This window comes from Physcomitrium patens, chromosome 26 (genome assembly GCF_059467195.1).
Source record: "Physcomitrium patens ecotype Gransden chromosome 26, ASM5946719v1, whole genome shotgun sequence".
Lineage (NCBI taxonomy): Eukaryota > Viridiplantae > Streptophyta > Bryopsida > Funariales > Funariaceae > Physcomitrium > Physcomitrium patens.
This window is the reverse complement of record NC_143435.1, coordinates 5893643-5908947: the sequence shown is the minus strand read 5'-3', so window position 1 is coordinate 5908947 and position 15305 is coordinate 5893643. Positions and strand designations below refer to the sequence as shown.

General features: G+C 29.1%; 4 non-coding genes across 4 annotated transcripts; 2 read left to right on the top strand and 2 right to left on the bottom strand.

The window, feature by feature from the left end:
• Positions 1-1381: 1381 nt before the first annotated feature.
• Positions 1382-1453, top strand: TRNAP-AGG (transfer RNA proline (anticodon AGG)). Its single transcript has one exon. It is a non-coding gene; the product is annotated as a tRNA-Pro (tRNA).
• Positions 1454-1476: 23 nt separating this feature from the next.
• Positions 1477-1548, top strand: TRNAP-UGG (transfer RNA proline (anticodon UGG)). The gene has a single exon. It is a non-coding gene; the product is annotated as a tRNA-Pro (tRNA).
• Positions 1549-8870: 7322 nt separating this feature from the next.
• Positions 8871-8942, bottom strand: TRNAP-UGG (transfer RNA proline (anticodon UGG)). Its single transcript has one exon. It is a non-coding gene; the product is annotated as a tRNA-Pro (tRNA).
• Positions 8943-8965: 23 nt separating this feature from the next.
• On the bottom strand, positions 8966-9037 carry TRNAP-AGG (transfer RNA proline (anticodon AGG)). The gene has a single exon. It is a non-coding gene; the product is annotated as a tRNA-Pro (tRNA).
• Positions 9038-15305: the final 6268 nt, after the last annotated feature.

Sequence of the window (15305 nt, the reverse complement as noted above, 5' to 3'; positions counted from 1 at the left end):
ATATAATTCTACCTTCTATAGCCACATGCCTATCACATTTCCGAATAGGATGATACTTTATACAATATAAGTCATAAATTTAAGGTGAAAGGTATTACATTGTATTTGTGATTATTTGGAATAGATGGCACAAGAAGGGAAGAAAGTTGAATTTGGAGTTTTCGTTAGAGCTTTGAGTAGAGCTTTGAGTGGATCTTCAAGTGGAGCTTTAAGTGGGTTTTCTACTGATGAACAAGGTATATACTTTGATCCATACACTACAAAAATATTTCAAGCATTTATTTTATTTATGAAACAACAACATAGTATAAATCGCAAAGAGGCTTTGGTAACCAAAGCATTACAAGCAGTGGTTAATAAGGTTGACCAATTTGATGAGAAGAATACTCTGTTCTTCATGTGGTCTATACATCTTGGTAAATATAATATTTTTAATGTAATATGGTCAATTTGTAAGATAAATAAGAGAAGTTTAAATGATTATTATTAATATGTAAACAATTGTCTATTTTATTTGATTCTAATTTATTATTAGTGATTCTTTAGATATGTCTAGATATATATATATATATATATATATATATATGCTTAAAGTTTAGAAATTAGCTCTATCTATCTATCTACATAGGTATATATATACATCTTTTTTTCTATCTATATATGCATATTATTTTAATGGTATACATTAAAAAATAATATATAAATACATAAATTTCAAAAGCTCACAATTACTACTAATTAAAAATAAAATTTAAAAAAACCCTTCATTACAAACAAAAAAAAAAGACAATAAAAAAATAAAAAATAAAAAAGAAGGAAAGAAAGAAGATGAATGTTTATTAATTACTCAAAGAGAAAATATTATGAATTATAGAATGTAAAATTAAAGAAACTGACCAATCCTAATCCAAACGAGCCAAAAAATATGTAATCACGAATACTGCTCAGCCTAAGCACATCGTAGTTTAGAGGATGAGTCTAGTGTAGCTACTTTTGGTTACGAGAGAAAGAATCATGTGTTGGGCGAGCCCAAGCAGTATAGTGGGATGTTTAGAATATTTACTTACTGTTGACTGTTGACGAAATTTGGTGTTAGAGCTTGGGAGGGAGGGTAAGGCATGGACAGCTTAACATTGCGATTGGATGTTGCATGAAACATGAGTAAGCGGGTTTGAAGGTGGGGCGTTAACCTGGGAGCGGCATGAGCAGAATCGACTAGGAGACGGTGTTGAGAGGAAGCGATCAGGAAGGAGTGTGAAGGGCGGAAGGCAGGGAGACGGTGGTGATGGGCCCAATGCAGGATGAGTAGGCAAAAGAGATTGATCGCAGTCATCGGAGGACCAGCGCCTCCGGGACCGGTTGATACCTCGATGTGGTCAGCGGGTATCTGGTCTAGTGGTATGATTCTTGCTTAGGGTGCAAGAGGTCGGGAGTTCGATTCTCCCGATACCCCGCCCGCGGGTGCTCAGCCGTTTAGGGCACTTGGTCTAGTGGTATGATTCTCGCTTTGGGTGCGAGAGGTCGCGAGTTCGATTCTCGCAGTGCCCCCTCGCGTTTCAAATCCCAGCCCCCAGCTATCTTTTGTTTACTCCCTGCTTCCGCGCGGTCGCTTTTCTCGCTTCGCACCTCGCTTATTTCCACTCCGCACCACGTCCCGTTGCAGAATCTCACCCTGGAATGGAATGTGTACACCATCAATCAATGCCTACTCCACACACATGCACACTTCTTCACTTTGCAACCCATCCCACTTTGGAACGTGGTTGCTTGCGCCCCCCATAGCATGCCATTGTCATCCCAATCCAACACCTCTCCCCTATCTGCACTTGCAACTTCATCCCATCCATGAATACCCAAAATGCTTGCAAATCATAACATGCCACTTTTTGTTTTCTAGTTGATTTCTTGTTTCAAAGGGGATTTTTCATGTGTACTTCACAAAATCATGTAATAAGAACATAGCTATTGTTTTTTTTCTTTTTTCTTTTTTTCTCCAATTTTATAAGACAATTATAGGATTTTTTATTTGTACCTCATCTACAGTTTATTAGTATAGTTCAGCTTATAAGATTGTTTTGTCAAGTTCTTTGGTTTATAGAATTTTTTTCGGTAGGATTTATAATTCATTCTTTTGAAAGATATATTCAATAAGATGTCATTTATCAAACTTAGTAATATATTTTTCATTCATTCCAAGATCAAGCACACACAACATCATTCATTCCAACTCTTCTAATGAATTTATACATATCCACAAAACTTCATGTTGTAAGGATATATTAAGTTCTTTCATAATATTGTTTTTTCTCCTAATAGTATTGTCTAAAGTCTTGTTATTATTCTAAATAGTATAAAATCTATAAAAGTTAAAGTACAAGAGTTAGAACAACTTCAATGTTTATTATTTAAAGGTGGACCAAGAATTACTTGGTGGGATGATATAAAAAGTTGTTAGATTTTTTCAATACACCAAATTATTCAAGTAATTTTTATATGATATTGTTCCATTTAGAAAATTGAATTCAACTTTTCAAGTTTTATCATGTTGTAAGTAATAATGTATATATTTTATTATTTAATATATATATATTTCCAGAATATTTGATTGAGGTTATAGGCTTGTGCAGCTGGTGTCTTGGACTCCAAGTCTAAAGTAGGCCTAGAATATAAATAAGATGGTTTTGAAAGCATAGCCACTATTAGTAGCTACCTTGATTATGTGTGGAATTCATTATAGCTCATTTAGCAATTCTAATAAGGTGAGCTATAGTAAAGTAAAGTTTGTCTATGATGATTCCTACTATAGAAACTCTATTTTCCTTCTTATGGTTGAAATATTTAGATTCTGACCAAATCTTCAAAATTTTAGATGGACTTCATTATAATAGGCTTGAAACAAAGTTTAAGAGTTATAGAGGGAGAATGTCTAGTATATTCTAGGATGAAAGCTAAGGTGTGTTGTTGCAAGGAAGAAAAGCAGTTGTATAGAAGTGTATTGCATGTATTATAAGATAGAATTATTAGCAATCAATAGGAGATGTGGATATTTTAGGTGCATATTTTAAAATTTTACAATGAGTTTAGACATACGGATGCTAAATTATATTGGTTGTCAGAGAGAAAATGAGGCAATGTGAGCTGGTAGATTGATGTCTATGTTCTAGTATAGTAGTTGTATTAGAATGGCACAAATATGGCTGATACCTTGAAGCTTTCTTATAAATTATATGTATAGAAAAGTGACAAGGAGATCAATTTTAGATATGAGTATTGTTGGATTTTGGTGAATGAGCAACTAAAATGAGTTGATCTATAGTTGTAGAAGAAGAATTGAACTTTGAAGACAAAAGTATCTACAAAATCTACCTTTGATATTGATTGCATTAATAAGATGGGAAGAAATTTGAACCATGAAAGAGATATGAGATCGAACCAAAAGGATGTAAGGATTTTCAAATTAGATTGATTATTCAAAGCTTGAATAATGGATTTAAAAGCAACTAAGGACAACTAATTTTATTTGAGGCAAATAGATTATTGGTTAATTGAGGTTTTAATTGTAAGATTTATATGTTGAAGAAGATTATTATTATAGGTCAATGTATTATTATAACTTTTTTTTTTGGCATTCTTTTTTATAATATTAAATTTTTACCATACTTATATATGATATAAAATTTTAAATTTATATATATATATATATTGAAATAAGAAAATATATTAATATATATTATCTATCAAAAATATTAGTATCTTTTATTGATTGGTAATAGTAATTATTTTTATATGTTATCTTTTTTATTGTAAGATATAATATAACTATTAATTTAAAATTATTAAATATTTAATTTTTCTTAAATTTCATAAAAATAGTTAAAGAAATTTATTATTTTATCCTAAACTATGTAGCTTTTTTATTATTATTATTATAAGCTTGATTTTTAATAAATCATGTTAACTCTACAAATATTGAATTGAATTTTTTGATTTAATTATTTTAAATTATCAAAAATTTAATATTATATCATTAGATAAATATTAAAAGATTTTTTTTAATTAAAATTATAATAATTTTTAAGATACAATATAGTTATTACATTTAAAACTATAAAAAAGGTTTTGAAATATGTTAAAATAATCAAGTACATTTCTACAAATATATTTTTTTTATTATAACTATTATTGTTTAAATATATATGTATATATATATATATATATATATATATATTTAGCATTTAAAATTTATCATTTTGGATAATATGTCATCAATATAATCATTATTATTAATTATTTCAATATTTGGAATTAAATAGAAGTAGATAATTGTAGATATTTTTTATAATATCTTATAAAAAAGCTTCTCAGAATCTTCATAGACATAGGTTTGACTTTAAACATGTCTATAGCTAATTGATAGGTTGAATAATTGGCATATAAATTGGCCATGTATTATACATATTAGCCATTTGTGATACAAGTAGGCCTTTTGGCATATATATAAAAAACTTACATTATAAGTTAGACATATGTTGGTAGTTATATAATATATTGCTATATAGTTTGTAAGTGTATAGTTTATACAAAGATAAAAATGAAACCTTTTTTACTATTGACAACTCCATTCTTAATTTTAATTTAGTTAAAGAGTATTCTTGTACTAAAAAATAGTTATTCTAGTTTTTTTCTTGAATATACTTCTCCATTTTTTTTATCTTTCTTTGAGTTACATATTGATGATTTATTTTTATTCTTAAATTTCTTATTCTTGACATCATTCAATAATTTATTTTCTTTGATTTATATAGTAAATATAATAATATATTATTAATTTTTATACTTTTATAAAATAATTCTTAAGCAATTTATAGATGTAGAAGTTAAATACTATTATAGATAAAATATATCTATTACAAAAATGATATTAAATAGTAATCAAAAAAATACTTATATAAAAATTATGATATATGTAAAACTATCGCAATTGTATAGTTTTACTTATAGTTTCTTTAGCAGATGCATATTTACATTTGTACCTACATTATTACATTATAATTACAATTCTTATTTGATTTTAATTACAAAAATTATCACCAAATATATTATTAGACTAAGCTCGCAATACTAATAGCTCATAATTAGAGTAAGAACATTATTCTTGTATACATCACCATAATACTATGAATTTACTAATTGATTTGATTATACTTAATAATATTATAATTCTACTCATTTTTATATTTAATAAGATTAAAAAATGATATAATAAATTATAATAATTAATAATATAGTGATTATAAATAATAGTATATTTTAATTAACATCATTTTTAAAATTGAGATTCTTTCATTGCATTAGAATATCTTTATTTATTGGCACCACCAAACCTAACCAAGAAATAGGTGTTGTAGGCTCATGGAGCTTTAGCTACAATAAGCACAAATTATTTTTAATCCACAAGACAAAATGGCTTATGGAAGCCACACTTTATGTCACGTGCTTGCCTCATAATAGCTTCTTAGAAACTTCACTCTTCATACTCCATTCTTTTAAGAAGCATCTACTTGCATGTCTTATATCTATCTATCATTATATGTTTTATATCTCTCTCTCTCTCTCTCTCTCTCTCTCTCTCTCTCTCTCTCTTTCTTGTACAATATAATTTTGTAAGTATAGAGTTATTTTGTTTTTGTTTGTTTTTTTATTTATTATTGTATAAGAAGTTTTTCATTCTTCTGTTGCATGTGTCATCTTTTTTTTGCTCACGATATAATTTTGTGAGTATAAAGTTAGTTTTTTTTTGTTATGTAAAAAGTTTTTATAATAGAAGCATAGAAGATAAGGTTAGCAAATATTCATGCAACTTTTATGGAAGACAATGAAATTAGCATTGCAATAGTGTTGAATTAGTTTCAGAGCAATATGCACATGGAATCACTACCATGAGGAGGCCTTACACGTAGTTCTTACAAAAGAAAGGCCAAAAACTTTAAAAGAGTAAGAATGCTTATAGACAAGCAGATGTAGTTTGATTACTTTACAAATAAAATATTTTGGAGTCCTATTTGTTTTTTGTATTTGTATTCCATAAGAAGATCATTGTTTCTTACTATTTTAGAAAATATTTTCAAGCATGATACATACTTCATCAAAAAGATGCTTATAGATTAGTAGAATTGTCATCCTATTAAAAGATCATAGTTACACTTTAAATGCTTGCATTTGGTGTTTGTGCAAATATCATGGATAATTATTATTATATAAATGAATCCAATGCAATAGAATATATGAAGTAGTTTTGCATAGCTATTCAAGCAAAGTTTGGAAAACATCACCGAATACAACTAATAAGAACTAATTTTGAGCAACAACCATGAATCAATGTAGCCCATAAGTTTCTTAGTATATTCAGATGTTTGGTTTATATGGATTATAAATATAAAAAAATTACCATATAGCATGGCATAAAGATTTGGTGATGAAAAGAATAAATAATTTATTATTTTAAAAGCCAAAGTTGATTAGGGCTTCAACATATGGCTCATTTTATTTGAAATCCTAGGCTCTAATAATGGCCTAAATATGTTTAACCATTTGTCACTTTTCAAAAATATGTTAACTAGTGAGGTCTTTGAATTCACTTTCAAAATCAATAGTTAAGAATACAACTAATACTGTTTGTTAGCAAACAATATTTATCACTAATAGATATGGTTTATTCAAATCATTTATCAATTTGGTAATGAAAAATGGAAGTACTTTGTAAAGAAATATGAAGCATATTGCAAAGATGTGAAATGATGCTTTGGAGTGTTGGAAGTCTATTTTAGAATTATCTGTAATTCATGTTGTCAATGGAATATAGACACTACTGTAGATATTATGTTTGCATGCTATAGCCTCCATAACATAATTTTAGAGGATGGATGTGACATGCTAAGTATTAAAAATATTATTACATGGCTAGTTGATAAAAATTTCCTTATAACAGGATATAAATAAGATATTTGTATTGTTGACATATATAAATTATTAGTTGGAATCATGTTTGAGAAGTTATAGAGGTTTCTAGAATTAAAGTTAGATAGGTGGACTAAGTAGGATCCATTATGGAATATTCTAAAAATAATTTAGGATGGTAATATAGAGAGTGCCCACCATACAACCTTCTAAAAGAAGTTTGTGCGAAGTATCTAAGTAGGATCCATCATCTAGGAATATTTTAGAAAGTCCAAGGTAGTAGAATAAAGAATAAATAAGACTAAACAAGGTCTTTTGGGCATCTGCTCTAATATGGCTTTAAACTTTCTCTCATTAGAAAGTTTAATTTTGCATCTTCCTATTCAATTCTATTTTGTTCTATTTTCATTTTCACAGTTTTCTCTTTTATGTCCTATTCTATTTAGTTCTGTTTAGTTTTGTTCTAGTCCATTTTTTCTTACTTTGTAATGAAGTTTTATGTAGCTATGGATTAAAAGAATCTTAGAACCTTAAGATAGACTAGTCATGTTTCAATCCTAATATATAAATATTTGTCTTTTGAAGTACACATAGCATATATACTTGAAATAGAAAATAAAAATATCTATTATGATTTGACAAATTACTTCATTGAACCCTTCTAGCTTTAAAAAGACACCAATATATATGCTAAAACTTAATTATCCATATCAAAGTATATGCAGGATAAATACTACATTCCTACTTTTTATATATCCATCTAAATTTTTGCCTCACTTATTACTTCATCACAAAAATCCATCCAAAACTTGTACAAAAATATCACAAGTCTTAATCATCCACTAATAAAAAAACCAAGACCAATTAATATTGGGGCAAAATCGAAAAAAATTGACATTTTGCTCCAACGCTTTCCACCTATTCCACTCCTCCGTAGTAGTTGCAATTAATGTAAGGTATAAAAAAAAACAATTATTGCTACTATACCTACAATAACTAAGAAAACTTGGCAATTTTTTATATCATCCCACCAAGTAATTCTTGGTCCACCTTTAAATAATAAACATTGAAGTTGTTCTAACTCTTGTACTTTAACTTTTATAGATTTTATACTATTTAGAATAATAACAAGACTTTAGACAATACTATTAGGAGAAAAAACAATATTATGAAAGAACTTAATATATCCTTACAACATGAAGTTTTGTGGATATGTATAAATTCATTAGAAGAGTTGGAATGAATGATGTTGTGTGTGCTTGATCTTGGAATGAATGAAAAATATATTACTAAGTTTGATAAATGACATCTTATTGAATATATCTTTCAAAAGAATGAATTATAAATCCTACCGAAAAAAATTCTATAAACCAAAGAACTTGACAAAACAATCTTATAAGCTGAACTATACTAATAAACTGTAGATGAGGTACAAATAAAAAATCCTATAATTGTCTTATAAAATTGGAGAAAAAAAGAAAAAAGAAAAAAAACAATAGCTATGTTCTTATTACATGATTTTGTGAAGTACACATGAAAAATCCCCTTTGAAACAAGAAATCAACTAGAAAACAAAAAGTGGCATGTTATGATTTGCAAGCATTTTGGGTATTCATGGATGGGATGAAGTTGCAAGTGCAGATAGGGGAGAGGTGTTGGATTGGGATGACAATGGCATGCTATGGGGGGCGCAAGCAACCACGTTCCAAAGTGGGATGGGTTGCAAAGTGAAGAAGTGTGCATGTGTGTGGAGTAGGCATTGATTGATGGTGTACACATTCCATTCCAGGGTGAGATTCTGCAACGGGACGTGGTGCGGAGTGGAAATAAGCGAGGTGCGAAGCGAGAAAAGCGACCGCGCGGAAGCAGGGAGTAAACAAAAGATAGCTGGGGGCTGGGATTTGAAACGCGAGGGGGCACTGCGAGAATCGAACTCGCGACCTCTCGCACCCAAAGCGAGAATCATACCACTAGACCAAGTGCCCTAAACGGCTGAGCACCCGCGGGCGGGGTATCGGGAGAATCGAACTCCCGACCTCTTGCACCCTAAGCAAGAATCATACCACTAGACCAGATACCCGCTGACCACATCGAGGTATCAACCGGTCCCGGAGGCGCTGGTCCTCCGATGACTGCGATCAATCTCTTTTGCCTACTCATCCTGCATTGGGCCCATCACCACCGTCTCCCTGCCTTCCGCCCTTCACACTCCTTCCTGATCGCTTCCTCTCAACACCGTCTCCTAGTCGATTCTGCTCATGCCGCTCCCAGGTTAACGCCCCACCTTCAAACCCGCTTACTCATGTTTCATGCAACATCCAATCGCAATGTTAAGCTGTCCATGCCTTACCCTCCCTCCCAAGCTCTAACACCAAATTTCGTCAACAGTCAACAGTAAGTAAATATTCTAAACATCCCACTATACTGCTTGGGCTCGCCCAACACATGATTCTTTCTCTCGTAACCAAAAGTAGCTACACTAGACTCATCCTCTAAACTACGATGTGCTTAGGCTGAGCAGTATTCGTGATTACATATTTTTTGGCTCGTTTGGATTAGGATTGGTCAGTTTCTTTAATTTTACATTCTATAATTCATAATATTTTCTCTTTGAGTAATTAATAAACATTCATCTTCTTTCTTTCCTTCTTTTTTATTTTTTATTTTTTTATTGTCTTTTTTTTTTGTTTGTAATGAAGGGTTTTTTTAAATTTTATTTTTAATTAGTAGTAATTGTGAGCTTTTGAAATTTATGTATTTATATATTATTTTTTAATGTATACCATTAAAATAATATGCATATATAGATAGAAAAAAAGATGTATATATATACCTATGTAGATAGATAGATAGAGCTAATTTCTAAACTTTAAGCATATATATATATATATATATATATATATCTAGACATATCTAAAGAATCACTAATAATAAATTAGAATCAAATAAAATAGACAATTGTTTACATATTAATAATAATCATTTAAACTTCTCTTATTTATCTTACAAATTGACCATATTACATTAAAAATTGAGACCAATTTCTATATTGGTCTCATATCTACATGTATTACTTAAAAAAATCCTATCAATGATAAGTTAATAGTTAAAAGAAGCATGAAAAAGAACCTCGTGTCTTTTAAATTATATATGTAAAAAATAGGTTTTTTGGTAGATTTAAATTGATTTTATTACTATAAAAATCACTAAAATAGAGAAATATAGCCTTTAATGGATATTTGTATCATAGAAATATTATGGGATTTTTTAGAATTTCTTTAGAATTGTTTAGGAGTTTTTATGAATTTTTAGATAGAATTTCAAGACCTTGGTTAAATTGAGTTTTACCACCTTGAGAGCGAGTATGAAGAAATGAAACAAGAATTGAAGACTATACAAGGTTTTCAGGCTAATTTGATGTTTGTGAACACCATAGTCAAGTCAAAAGTGCAAAAAAAATAGATTAACTAGTAGAAAATAGGAGGACTAGCAGCTAGTAGAGTCCTTGTAGGGAGAGAGGCGCTTAATTCCTATGTAGGTTGTAGCACCTAGGGTATAGGTAGGAAGATAAGACCAAGGCCTCAAGGCCTCTTTGGACGACCAATATACACTACTTGTGAGCCTTGGTGAGGCTCGAGCTCTTGATTTCTTAAGCAAGTTATCATTGAGGTAAAAATTATTCACTTAACTTTTCTATTATTTACATTCTATCTTTAATATATCTTAACTTATTCATAGTTACTTAAAATTACATGAATTTTATGCCATTGGAAAGGTAAAACTAATATCTATCTAAAAATATATTTTTTACTTTTTACTTTTATTTATTTTTGGATGAAAATCTAGTGAACAAACTCGGAATAATTTTGTAGTATACAATTGCATGATTGTACTTGTTTCACTTGTCTTGTGTTGTTGTTCTTTTGTTCTTGTTTATTGCTAATTCTACTTCACACCACCAAATATAGGCAACTCTTAATTGAGGTCATCTTGTAATTCGAGGTGAGGGAGAAATTTACTCTCACATAAATGGTGTGTTTGCTGGGAGATGGTGCTTCAAATGGTGTATGAGAATGTAAAGTTAGCTTTTGGTGAATGATATTGCTTGGACTTAATTTGTGAGCAGTGCAACTTAGTCTTCAATATTTGTAAGTTTTCTACCTCTCTCTTTGTTGGTGTAAACAAGGCCTTCAAATTTTTTAAAATCAAAAGATAGTTAAAAGTTTTGTTGTTGAGTAGAATGTTGATTTGCTCTCGGATTTTTGTCAATCAGATTTTTGGTGTTTGATAGTTTAAGTTGAAACTTTTGAAAAGTATGTATCTTGCTGTTAGCTTTCTAAAAATATATTATATGCTCAATTTAGAGCTATAACAAATTTGTGGTGAATTTTCGAACACATGAGGGTTTACTTCCTTGGCAGTATTGTGTATCCTGTCTTTGACAAGGCATTTCTAAGGGCTGGATAAATATTTTATAGTAAAAATTTCTGGGTACAAGTACCTCAAAGTTGAGTTAGTAGTGGTGCAAAATTCAATGCTTTTGAATCAATATTGAATTTGTGGCGATTTTTGGAATAGAGAGAGGTTGCTGCCTTGAGCAAATACAGTTGAGGTTAATGATTTATATCTTTCAATCATTTACATTGTTAATTTTTTGTTATGCTTTTAAATATTTTGTTTTAAACTTATATCAATTGTATCAAATTTTAATAATAATAATAATAATATTAAAAGAAAATAGAAAATATATAAAAATATATAAATAAAAATAAATTAGAGAATTAAAAATATAATATAATATAATATTAATAATAAATAATAATATTAGTATTAAAATAATCAAATTATTTAATTAATAAAAACTTAAATCAATTGATAATTTATTTTTACTTTTAAGTATTATTTTTACTCTTATTTTTGTTTTTATTTTATTTTACCTTATTTCATTTCATTTTTATTTTTAATTTTTAATTAATTAATTAATTAATTAAATTGCCTTTTATCTTTAATTTTGTTTTTTAATTTTTACCATTATTTTTATTTATTGATATAATTTTTTTTATTAGATGCTTTATAAGTTTTATATATTGACTTAACTCGAATATATATTTAGTTATTTATTAAAATATTTTTTATACAACATTGTTTTTTCAAACCTTAAGTAATATTGGATTAGTTTGGTATTAGTATTAGCATTATTTGGTGGTTTTTTTTAGATTGGTTATTACTTCCAAAGAATCAAGGTTGGAGCTTGTCTTCAAGGTTTCATCACTCCCTCTCCTTGTAAATTTTCCAGTTGAGGGCCTTTTCCTAGTTATAGGGAGATTTAATCACTCCCTCCACCTCTCCTACTATCTCTTTGCATTCTTGTAAATTTCCATTGGAGGGCCTTTTTCTAGTGATAGGAGGATTTAATCACTCCCTCCACTCTTCATATCTCTTCTATTCATAGAAGTAGTATAGAAGTAGCTTATGAAGAATTAAAGAAAATTCTTCATCAGTAAAAGAAAAAAAAAAAAAAAAAAAAAAAAAGAGATTCAAGAAGAAAAAATAGGTAGAAGAATTAGATAGAAGGAATTTAGAATAAGTAAGAGAAGAAAAAAAAATAAGAAAAGAGAAGACAACAAGTTCAAATTATAATCCAAGGTGAGTATATTTTTAACAAAAATTGTTTAGTTTCAATTTTATTTTATTAACACAGATTGTGGCTTGAAAAAAAAGAGCATGGTTTGGCAAAATTAGGTGGGTTTCAAACTTGAGCTCTTCAATTTTACTTGAAATTTTAGATATCCAAGTAAAGAGCACAGTTTGATAAAATTAGATAGGTTTCATACCTTAGCTTTTTATTTTTATTACAAGTTTAAGTACACTTAGGAAAGAGCATGGCACGAATTGCTGTCTTAAAGATAATAACTTAACTATTCTATCACTTTATAGTATAATTAAATACTAAAATATTTAATTACATGCAGCAAAAAATTCTCCAATCTACCTCTTTTGTTAAAAGAACCTAATAGTCTTTGTCATAGGCACTTTTAATTTCTAGATGTTTTGTAGAAAGTGAAGTCAAGTTAATGGCTAGGATGACTTTTTTTTGTTATTGAGCATATACTTGTGGGAAATGATGACCCCCATGAGACAAAGTTGAAAGCAATAGGTTGCCATACAAGTTGCCCTTTTCCCGTCCATCTCATTTTTGTAGTATCTACATGATAAAATTTTAAATTACTTGTATTTTCTTTGGCCTTGTTTTCCGATCTCTAAATTGTGAATCAAGTCCAAGTAATAGGTGACTCCACCATATTAAAATCGACACAAGATCTTAATTTTGTATTTAATTGGACCTCGTGCATTACTGGTGAGAAAGGTTTATTTATTTGGTGAGACTATTAATTTGAAACTGACATGAGATTCCATCTTAGTATATAATTAAATCATGTGCTTTATAAATAGGTAAGAAAAAAAAGATTTTATGTTATTTCAAAAAATAAAATAAAAATAATTTAAAGTCTACTTGTTTTATTTTTAATCACATATTAGGACTTTTATCTTAAGGGAGTTATTGAAGAGCCATATACTTAGTTGTATGCCACCTAGAATTGAATCCAAGATAGTTTATCCTCCTCTTACTGGCCTTGTTTTGCAATCTAAATTTTACAATATAGATCATATATTGAATCTATAGTTTTAAAAATCCACACATTAAAAAAACTTTGTGACAAGATGTTACAAGCTTCTATCGGGATGGAACACGGTAGAAGACATCTTTTAGAGCTTCAAGTAGAGACTTTATGATTTTCAACTCAAAGAGCTAATGTAGCCAATGAAGATAAGTACAACTTCCAAGCAAATATCCAAATCAACCCAATGATGTTACTCAAGGGATTACCAATTGTAGTACCTTTAGGATTATAAGATGCATCAATTCTACCTAACCTCTCAAGATTTAGTAGATCTATCAATGAAGACCTGGCAGTCCATGCAAAAAGGTTTGTAGAAGTGCTTATCACTAGTTTAGTAATCAATCATGGCTACTATTTAATATGGTTTCCAACAACCTTGGCAAATTTTGCATATGCTTGGTATAGATCCCATGTAGATGGAGCATTCACTAAATAGGAACAACTTCTAGCACCATTTTTTCATCAATATAGGTCCATAATTGGCCAATAATAAGTTTTTTCAGCCTTGACAACTATTAAACAAGGTCCTTCAGAAGATATTACTTCGTATGTGAGGCAATTCTGAGTAGTATGTACTTGATATGTTGATAAAATTTTAAATGAGGATACAATAAGGTACTATTTTATTTAAGGTTTTGCCATGCCTTCTACAATTCAAAATATCCTAGATAAGAGACCTAAAGATTTAGAAGGAGCCATTCAAGTTATTTTGGAAGTGGAGGTTATTGATAAGGAAAATGATCGTACGCTTTGAAGGACAAAAGAACCAATACCTTTTTTTATACCCTTGCAACATTGACCTACAGAATTCCATCAATTTCTAGCTTTAAGCTACTCACTACCCTTTATTTTTTTCTTGCCAATTAGCAATCCAATATCTTTAGCTATACAACCTCTATATGATCAAGTTCAAACTAAGACCTTTTATGATACTAGATTAGAAGAATTTAAAAAAGAAGTAAGGCAAATCAATGAGGTGTTCAAAAATGAGATCATGAATACTATCAAAACTATTAGTGAACAAATCACTTGCCTTATTAAAAATCAAATCTCAACTATAGAACCTAGATACCACGAATTAAAAATTTATACTTTTAGATTGTAGTATACAAACTGTACACAAATAAATTACAATGCTTAATTTTTTCCTTAGTTTTTACAACAATCATTTATAAAAAAGAATCAATCCCAACCTTATAGATTTCTTCGCCATTCAAAACAAGTAGGTCCTAGTCTTCCTTTCAACTAAAAGAATAATATTACACTTTGTCCTACTTGTAGAAAACTACATTAGGTAAGTCAATGTTGAATTGAGAATGGAATAATATACTCAAATTGTGGAAATTCTCATCCTACAGATCATTGTAGAAGATCCAATTAAGTTAATTCTTCAACTTCTTCTTCAAGAGATTATAATAACCAAACCAGAGGAAATATACAAGGAGTCAGATTTGTAGATCCTATTGTTATAAAAAATCTATTAAACATATATTATGATCCTTCAAGCAATAGTCAAAACTATCATCCTCCAACAATAGTTAGAACCAATTATGGAATATTATAAGAACATGTAGTCTATATTCAAAATCAAAACCAAAACCAAGAGTCACATTCTTCTTAAGATGTTAGATATATAGTGGCTCAACCTGATGTATTTACTACATC